This window comes from Hevea brasiliensis, chromosome 1 (assembly GCF_030052815.1).
Source record: "Hevea brasiliensis isolate MT/VB/25A 57/8 chromosome 1, ASM3005281v1, whole genome shotgun sequence".
NCBI classification, from domain to species: domain Eukaryota; kingdom Viridiplantae; phylum Streptophyta; class Magnoliopsida; order Malpighiales; family Euphorbiaceae; genus Hevea; species Hevea brasiliensis.
The window spans coordinates 53,448,122-53,458,899 of record NC_079493.1 but is presented as its reverse complement, the minus strand read 5'-3'; the positions used below and the strand labels follow the sequence as shown (position 1 = coordinate 53,458,899).

Sequence of the window (10,778 nt, the reverse complement as noted above, 5' to 3'; positions counted from 1 at the left end):
TTATTTAGAATTGGATATTGTAAATTAGGAGTTATATTTGGTGTATATAAGCTCATTGTATTCTGCCCAAAGTTGCTACAATGTAAACTATTGAATGAGTATGGTATGGTACAAGTGCAAAATGGTTTGGAAAGTAAAGATATAGTTGGTGAATGTGTGATTGGTTTAGTGTTTGAGAGACATGTAAAGGCAGTATGCAAATGAGCCTATAACTCTATGTGTGTGACTCCAATTGGTATGAGGCTAATTGGAAGTGAAACTAGGCACAAAATGTGCCAACTTTCATGAAGAAAGCCTACCTAAATTCTGTCCAAAAAGTGACATGAGAATTGACTAAATGCGGATTAGTGACTTTGCAAACCTGAAAATTGACCATTTGGACAGTAGTCAATATTTTGGCCATAACTCACTCAAACAGATCCAAATGACCTAAAAGTTATACCATGGATAGCTTAGACATAGAGATACAACTCTTATGAAGAAACCAAAACCCAAAAATAAACATAAGCAAGTCAAAATGCCTGCACAAGTTCGGGTATAAAAACTGCCAGAATCGGAAATGACCTAAAAATGACCTAAGTTTGCCATTTTAGTGTAATCTGTCTAGTAATAGTAAAATGACCATAACTTGGTCTAGTAAACTCCAAATGACCTAAAATTTATGGCAAAAGTTCACTAACATATAGACCTACAAGTTTGTAATTCGGACCAAAACCCAAAAACTAAGGAAACTAGGTCATCCGGTTAGGTCAATACAGCGTACTGAAATCCGATAAATTGCAATAAAATGCAATACACTTGAAAATGAATTTGGTAACATGTACCAACACTAAAGGACTACAAAATGTGTGACATATTGGTAATATTAAAATTTATTCCCCTAGAGTGCATCAAAGGTCAACATTATAGGTTGACTAAGAAAAGCAATAGTATCAAATAAATTTAATTATTGAACTTTATTATTAGAAACAATTTAAAAGAGTTCTGAAACACTTCAAATTATGTGTTTCAGTTAACAAAGACTCTGAGAAGGAGAAGGAACCACTGAGTCAATGCCAAGAGGCATTTATCAGAGGCGTATGCACAACAGTTATTTCTTTTGAATTTTCAATTGAAATAAATTATGACTATTTGTATGTTATTGTTTAAATTGTGGAAAATTATTTGAATGAAATTTGATGGATACTTATTGCTTGAAAAATACTGCAAATGGTTTGAAACCATAGCTATCATGTATATTTGATTGAATTCCTCACTAGCTTGTCTAGTGGGACGAATTGACTTTGAATTCCCTCTCTGGCTGAAGTGTTGAGGTCTGTGCCTGTTGACGACGAATAGGATGAGTACTCATATAATTGCTAGCTAGCTATGTTATTCCTCACTAGCCATCGGCTTTTGGGACGAATTGGACTTTGAATTCATGATTAAGCTGTGTATGTGATTTATTGATATTTATTGTGATATTATGAAATGGAGTTTAATTCTTTATGACATTCATTGTCTTTTGAATTTAACTATGATTTTAAGTATGCACAGTTTATATGATTTATGGTTTATGGTTTTAAATTACATTTTCTTAATGTTGTGCACTACTGAGACTTGGCTCAGTGATAGTTTTTTCATTGCTATTGCAGGTAGACAGACAGATAGAGCAGCAGAGTAGGCTACTTGTACTACATTTTGGGATTTCGCTGGTTATATTGAGTATACCATATTTATAATTTTTATTGTAATGTATGTGCACTGTATGTATATATTATACTCAATCTTGAGCAGTTGTAAACTAAAATTGTAAATTATTTTGGCCTGTAAAAATATTGTGACATATTTCTCTTATCTCAGCTTTTGAAAACATTGGAAAATTGATGTTGAATTGAGTTGATAAATGTTGAGAAATTTATTGTGTTGAACTATTATTGGAGTTTGGGATTGAAGAAATATATTGGAAGTGTTTTTTACAGGTTTTTGAAGAACTGTTTTATTCAAAATACAGATGGCACTCTGCCAAAATTTTTATAAAAATTATTGATACTTCAGAATTGTTAATTGGTTCACTTCAGATAAAAAAAAAAAAAATTACACCTGTCAAAAGTGCTCACTACTGTAAAAAGAAATAAGAAAAGGTTTAAAATTCCTTGTAGTGTATTTAATGAGTTATCAGTAGGTGAAGTTTAGTAATTCATTAGGTATACTACGGGATCATGTTATGCCTTACGGAGAGGTAAGGTGTGACAGTGTGATCCATTCTCATTCCAAATTGCTGAGATTTTGCTGCCATGTTAGCAATCAGTCTCCTTGCATCTTCTAGTGTCTTGTCAACCAAAGCTCCTCCACTAGCAGCATCTATCATACTGCAATCTATTGGTAGAAGTCTCTCATAGAAATATTGAATCAATAGCTGCTCACTTATTTGATGATGGGGACAACTTGCACAGAACTTCTTGAATCTCTCCCAATACTCATACAAACTCTCTCCATTGTACTGTCGGATCCCACAAATTTCTTTTCTTATATTGGCAGGACGGGAAGCAGGAAAATACTTCTCCAAAAATATCTGCTTCATCTCATTCCATGAGTTGATAGATCCAGAAGGAAGGTAATACAACCAATCCTTAGCTGTGCCTTCCAGTGAGAAAGGGAAAGCTTGAAGCTTGATTTGATCCTCTGAAACTCCTTGAGGTTTCATGCTGGAACACACAACATGAAATTCCTTTAAATGCTTATGTGGATCCTCACTTGCAAAACCATGAAACTTAGGCAACAAATGGATTAGTCCAAACTTTAACTCAAAAGCAACATTTAAAGCAGGATATTAAATACACAAAGGCTGTCGGTTTAGATAAGGAGCGGCCAACACTTTCAAAGTCCTAGCAGCCATGGTTTCATTTTCAGAATCTGAATCTGAATCCAAATCTGAACTTAATTCCTTGGAGATTGGACTATTTCAAATGTACTCAGAATCTGCCTAGCTTGCTTAGCCAATTTTCTCAACTGTTTAGCTATTTTTTCTACTTCTGGATCAAAGATCAACTCACCAGATTGAGAAGTTCTTGTCATAAACAAAAAGAAATCAAAGTAAAAACAGAAAAATGCCTCAAAACCCTAGAGAACGATGAAATTTGGCCGCATAGAGATTGATTGGTCTTGATCAGAACGTCATTTCCTTCAAAAAAAGTATAGAGCGCCCTCCTAATTCAACCAAAAATCTGTCAATGAATAGTGACACCATAATTTTTATCGAAAACCTAAAAATAGCAACACTTCACAAACAAGGTTAATAACATAATGTCCTAACACTAAAAACATGAAATCCAATAAACTTCAGTCCTTGGCAACAGCGCCAAAATTCTTGATAGTTGTCGATTCCATAAAAAATTAAATTAACTGAAATTACTAATAATGAAATATTTTCTGCAGTAAGTGGTAATCTAGATCGAACCTTAGAGACTGAATAACTAAATTTCATGCATTTGTGTAACAGAAAAAGAACAAAGGTTGGAAGGGGGGGGGGGGGTTGTATCACTAAATCAAAAGAAATCAAGTTCAGAAATTAAAGAACTAAATTTAAATATGAAACTCTCAATTTAAATAAACTTTAGTCTAAGGTAATTCGCATTCCAATGCATGACTCGATCATAGATGAAAGAAATATAATTATCTCTTATTGAATGCTTAACATAGATTTACTAAATAGCGAGGTAAAACCTCTAACTTCCCTATACTCATCAATTCGAGCCTAGCACTCTTGTTGACTCTAATTATTAATTGAATTGATATTAAGCACTCCTCATCAAATTAATAATTGCTTTAAGAACAGAAAGTAGTTAAGCTGAACAACGATTTATAAAGCATAAATCAATTAATTCAACTTGTTGTTTCCTTAGGTTATTATCAAAAACTTGGATAATAATCAATAAAACCTAATTGCTACTCACATTCAATCTTCCACAACAATTATGAATTATGAAGATGAACTTGTAATTGATCACATCAAACAATTAATTAATAGGCCTTTTTAGCAAATCATTCAATAGATCAAAAACAATAAAATCGGGAAACAAATAGATATTTAAAAAGACATAATTTAATTTAAGAACCTGGTCTCACAAATCATGTAATAGAACTAGAATCCCTTGAATTGAATCTAGAACTTAGCCACTCATATTCATGGCTTATAGAATATTGAAGAAAAATAAAGAAGAAATCTCAAAAGAGAATGGAGAATGAAGGTCTTTTATGGTGTTCGAAGGTCTGCTTGGATGGTGTATGTCAGCTGCTGCCCAAAGATGGTCTTTATAATAAAAAACCTAATCCCAAAGATAAGAGCCAAACTTGGAAAAGTTTTGAAATTCAAAAGACAAATTTTCTGCTCTACAATCATGGCAGTTTTTCAGCCACTTCCCTTTCGAATCTGTCACACCTTACCCCTCTGTAAGGCATAACATGATCCCGTAGAATACCTAATGAACTTCCGAACTTCACCTACCGATAACTCATTAAGTACCCTACAAAGGATTTTAAAAACATTTTCTTACTTTTTAGAAGTGGTGAGCATTTTCTTATATTTAATAGAAGTTTAAAAACTAGTTCAAAATTTTTGTCCACTTTATTTTCATGCAAATTTTTGGAAAAATTTCAGCAGAGTGCCGTCTGTATTTTAAGAAAATAGTTCTTCAAAAACCTGTAAAAACACTTCCAATATCTCATTCATCAAATCAAACACTACCACAACAAAATCAACATTAAATTTTTCCCAACTCCAAAATTCAAAATAATTCTCATATTAATTATCTTCAAAATATATCACTAAATAACTTGATTCATTTTTCATTAAAGTAAAATCAAATTACATTCATCATCCAAAATATACGTGAAAAAAAAAGTCTAAACTAATATTATTACAAACTCTATACAACTGCTCATGACCAGTTTATACATGTACATACATTTACATACATCAAAATAAGTATTACAATCGGGGTATAAAATATACCCAACAAAACTTCAAGGACGTAGCTCCAAGATCCTTAGCAGCTCACTCTGCTGCTTCTCTAGTCTCTATATCTGTGACAGCAATAACAGCCATCGCTGAGTACTTTGACTCAGTGGTGTACAACATACTAAAATAACATTTACGTATAATTCAAATCACATTTATTCAAATATAGTACCAAAAATGAAAGACAGATACAAAACATGATTTATAAACTTTTAATCCAAACAATTTCATTTAGGAAGTCTCCAAATAATTTCATAAAAAGACACAGTTATATCATGCCATTCAGAACAATATTCATCTCAATAGCCGGAGGTTTATGAGAAATCACAAGGCTAGCTAGCTCAATCTATAGGTACCCATTCAAATTTCTTCCTCCACTGGCACACACCTCAACACTTCAGCCAGAAAGGGAATCAAAATTCAAAACTATTTCCTTCTACTAGTCATGCTAGTGAGGTATTCAAATATATGGTCATGACACTATGGTTTTAAAACTATCTTAATAATTTATCAAATATTTATTGACAATTAAATCACATATCATCAAATTTCCAACGATTTAGATCAAAAGCATAGTGCATATTTCAATCATCATTTTGCAATATAAGTAATCCACAAATCATTTCATGCACTTTGCAAAGGAATTTTAAAGGATATTTATGTTGTGCACAAACCTTTTGTGAGTTGCCTCTTGGCCTTGACTCAATGCTTCAGGTTCTTTCTCGGTATTCTTTTCAACTGAAACACACAGTTTTACAGTGTTTCAGTATCATAATTCCAAAAATAAATTCAAATCTATTTATCTCTAGCTTAAATATGCTAAACTTGATGTTCATTAAAATTTACATTTTGGGGTGACTATTTACGACACTATTCATGTCAATTTGTTGACTTTCTAATGCTTAATAGGTATGGGAATTTCAATTTCTCCCACATACCACATTTTGGTTACCTAATTTGGTTGTTTTCTCAAACTTTAAGTTTCTTAGGTGAAACTTCCAAAATTTCAAATTTGGTGTCTTGTATTATACTGTTTCATTGGTCATGTTGCTGTGGTAATTTGGCTAAGTTTTTTTCATAGAAGTTATTCTTTATTGTCTTAACTTTATTTCCCTTTTTGAATCACTCCATTTGGAGTTTTTAGCCCTAGTTATGGCCATTTGAACATGGCTAGCCGGATTTAGTGTTACCCAGAATTCTGGGCATTTTCTAGATATTGGCCATTTTTGTGTGTTGACTACATGTGAGTTTTTAGACAGCTTATGGTCAAATTTTGAGTTTGTTTTCTTCATGAAAGTTGTAGGGCTATGTCTCAGCTTTCTATTGTTATAAAATTCAGGTCATTTGGACCTTCCTAGACCAAGTGATAGTCATTTACGTAACTACTGTTCATTTGGTCATTTTTGTACAAGCAGTGTGCCCAATTCCGAATTTGGCCTAATTGTTCACTAAGTTATGGTCACTTTCTGGGCATGATTCCTGAATGAAAAATATACCATTTTGTGTCTATTTTCATTCCAATTGGCCTCACACCAATTAGGTTGGTAAATTTTTAATTTTGGTCCCTGAAAGGGACCTAGGTCAAGCTACCTGCAGATTGATCCTCACCAATCCGAATTGAAACTTGTTTCCAACAATTCATACTGTAACACCCCTGATTTTTATATATTATTATTGGGCTTCGTGTAGGTATCCTCAATTCGCGGAAATTCGACAGTTGTCCGGATCTGTGAATTTCCGGCCAGATAGACCAGCTACCGGAAAAGTCTCCGAATTGGATCGAGGTTTTGGCTACCCCACCATTGTCAGGCATCCCGAGCGCGTTCCCGAAGTCGGAATTGGCAAAGGTAAACCCGAACCTTGCTTTTTCGTAATTTTCTAGTGCTTAAATAGGATTAAAAATCCATAAAATATTCGTGGTAGCTTAGAAAATTACGATTCTTTTTGCAATAGCTTAGTAATATTTCTAAGGACCGCGGGGCAGAGTTTTATAATTTTTAGAGCTTATTTGAGCAGTTTTTGCAAAAATGATCAATTATAAGGACTAAATTGAAATTTTACATATTGTGATGAATGATTGATTTGATGGGCCCACGAGGGGCTGTGTGATGTGATTGAGTTGTGGATATATGGATTGCGGATATAGAAGTGTGTTTTGAGCCCTTTTGCAGGTTGGGTAGGTCCTAGGTATAGGGGAGATTCTGCCGGATTTTCGGCACGACTTAGGACGTATTGGTCTTTTTCTTTGTTTGTATTGAGTCAGATTTATTAAATGATTGTAATAAAATTGTCAGGTGAGCCGACAGACCTTCTTCCTCCGCCGCCACGCCATGATTGTCGTCAAGTCTGTGAGTAGAATATTAATTTTAATTGTAATTTCGATATTATTATATGTTCAAGCATGCCCATGCATCACTTATATGCATATATTTATGTAGTTAAACTCTAGGCACGATTTATGTTGCATTCATAACTGTTGATGTGCCATGGATGTTGTTGTGGTAATTTGGAGCAGTGTGCGTGCGTTGGCGTGCGTGTGATGTGGTGTGGACTATGGATAGGACGGGGCAGTCACGGCTTGAGTAATTCGCTGGGACCCGATCCTTCGAGGGGTAGTCACGGCTTGAGTAATTCGCTGGGACCCTTGATTTGGTTATTAAGTGGAAGTCCGAGCTTGAGTAATTCGCTGGCACCAGGTTGGATTTAAGAGAGCTGTATAGGGGATTAGCTCCCATATGTTATGATTGATACTACAGGGTGTGTGAGTGCTCCAAATTACCTTTCTGATGTTATGATGTGAATTTATTGCTGATGTTGCACTTCATTCCACAGGTTGCATTAGTTTTAGATAGTTATAGAGATTATGGTTAAAATTGATATTTTACTCTCTGAGTCGAACGCTCACTCCTGTTCAATATTTTTTCTCAGGCTACAGGAGGATTTTATTGTGGTTAACCTGCTTTTCTCCTTCGCAGGTTGTTTATCAATAGTTTTGTAATTTTATTTACTCCTAGAATTTCCGCATGTGTTAGAAATATTTAAATGATTCGGGTCTGTAATATAAATTGTCATGTGGACCTGTAAAATTATATGCATGTTTGATGGATTGGATGAGGGAGCTGAGCTTCCATTTATTTTTATGCCGATATGAGTATGTGGAGGGTGAGCTGAGCTCCCCAATTGATGATATATTTTGTTTACAGGTCGGGTGAGTCAAAAACTCCCCGTTGAAAGGTCCACTTTATGGCCGGATTCTGTCCGGTTGGTTTCTTGAAATTGGGCCCAAATGGGCCTTAGAGTTGGGTTAATGAACAGTTAGGCTTACTACGGGTCTCGGGGGCTTTAGGCTGGCCCAGGTCCTAGTGCCGGTCCGGCCCATAGGTTGGGTCGTGACAAATGTGGTATCAGAGCTTAGGCTCCAGATTCATAGGGAAAAATTATCTAAGTGTTGGGAAGAGTCTACTAGGAGTCACATGCGGAGTATAGGATTCTGTTTCGTCTTTTCCTGTAATTCTTTGTTTCTAGATTCTACGTTATACCTCGGGAAATATAAGATTACCTCAGTTAGTGTCTTGATTTTCGTGGAGTACACAGAAATGTGAAATAGAGTTAGTAGACATGTGAGGTCTATCATGAGGATACGTACTCCAAGAAATGTTATATTTTTGTCAGTATGGGTTTAAATGGTGTGCCCATTTCGTGTAAGGCACGAGTACATAAAAGTGAGTCTTAAAAATGATTTGCCTGGATAAGGATGAGGATACCACTCGGCAGTCATCAGTAGATGACCCAGTCAGAATAAGTTTGTGATAATAGAAGATTCAGGAGAGATAAGAAATTAGGAGACCTAGTCTGTCAGGACGTATCGTAGTAACTATACAATGTTCTCGATGTCTGCTCTGTAAGCTGCAGATTACAGTACCGACATGAGATTATTGTGTAGAGCTGCGTACTTCCCTGTAGTGCTTATGATGATGAGGTTGCAAGCAGTCTGTTTTGTACGATTATGCGAGCGAGTTCTATATTTGAATAGTAGTTTGGAACTCATAGTTAAGAGTATAGTGTTATAATATTGAAAGGTCACAGTTGGGTGATAACTAGAGTCAGTGACTCGATTACTGACATGAGCTAGAGTTACATCAAGAGTTGCCATCGGACTGCAGGTTTGGACTAGTTGCAAAGTAAAGTTGACACTTATAGAGTGAGAATAGTATCCCTTGTGTGTATCAGTATGGAATAAAGTACAACTCTACTACCTAGAGAAGGTCGAAACTATGAATTGATGATTCACAGAGCTATAATATGATAGGAGAGTCATTAATTTGACATGGTTTTGGGCAAGGTGGTAAATGTAGTATCTTTGTTGCAGCAAGTTAGGGTATAGTCCTATCTTTTCAGAAGGGATCGAAAGTTATTACTAATAATGGTGACCAACAAAATAGTGCCCAAGATAGGACTGTAGAGTGTGGTAGAGAATAGTTGGCTCGGGTATCCTGCAGAGGATGCAAGTTCTATTATAGGAATCATATATAATCAGATCACGATGGATGTAAATCCTTTGAATTGGATGACGGGTTTGGGTGCCCGGAACCTTAAGTTTTGGCTAATTGAGTAAACATGGATAATAATAATAATGACAAATAAATAAAATTACTACAGAATCAGTTCTCGAGGTGGTAAGGGTATTATGTAAGCTAAAGGATAAGAATAGAGATCATACAATAAAAGTATGACTGTAATTTCTTTGAGTTCCTTTCTAATTTCAAATTATTCAAAACAATAGTATAATCTAATTATAATAGTGTTAAGAGTAATAAATTAGTGAAGATAAATCACTGAAGGCCAATGGATAAAGAAAGTGCGAATGAAAGTTTGGACAATTGATTACGGATGCAATATAATCTAAATTCTAGTGGAAGTACTAGCTAGAGTGGTCAAAGGACCAAATCTGAGTAGCAGGACATATGATAACGCGATAGAAACTCTGAAGATATAGTTAGCAAGTACTGGCTATTATGTTAGGAAGAAGAATGGAACCGAGGATAGAATAGTCAAGTTCTATTTTGGGTAAGACAAAGGAAATAAATGAAAGGACAACCTAAGAGCGTATAATAAAAGGAACAAAGTTAAGATATAGGATAGGCTAAGTGTTATTCTTGGCAAGGAGAATGACAAGGATGGAAAACCCAAAATGGGACCACATTAGTGAGAAAAGTGATGGGGGTATGGAATACAATAATAATGAGTAAATGTTAGAAGGTGTGCGATGGTATTGCGGACTACCTAAATAGGTAGAGAAAGAGAAGTTAGTAAGCAGTAAGTTGAATAAAAGCCAGTCTAAGGGATCAAATTAATGACCCTAGATAAGGGTGGAATTAGTGTTGGAAGAATTTATTAGTGAGAGAAATCTTTCAGGAATCAACAAAAGTTAAGGGCACAATAAAAACGATGATAGATATGAATCATAGGTCGAGTATAAGTAAAGTTAATAAATTATAAAATATTATGTCAAGAAGGAAAATGGTACGGTAAAGGGTTCATGCAGATGATACCTTATAGGTAGAGCATAATTGTGCTAGGAGATGATGAAATTTGGAGAGAAAGACCAAGAAACTTAGGTGAAACGTCATAATATGACAATCGGGTGTAGTTGAATATAAGAGGATATTTTCTTTCTTTTCAAGTTTAGCTTGTGCTTTTGGTTCTAGAAGGTTATATAAGGAACAGAAACTGAGTCAAGGAGACCTAGTTATTGAGAGTTTGGTAGGCACAAATTCAT

At 34.8% G+C, this 10,778-nt stretch overlaps 1 non-coding gene across 1 annotated transcript; it reads left to right on the top strand.

Annotated features, from left to right (window-relative positions):
- Nucleotides 1-2,408: 2,408 nt before the first annotated feature.
- On the top strand, nucleotides 2,409-2,515 carry LOC131170256 (small nucleolar RNA R71). Its single transcript, XR_009141152.1, has one exon. It is a non-coding gene; the product is annotated as a small nucleolar RNA R71 (small nucleolar RNA).
- The last annotated feature ends 8,263 nt before the right edge of the window (nucleotides 2,516-10,778 follow it).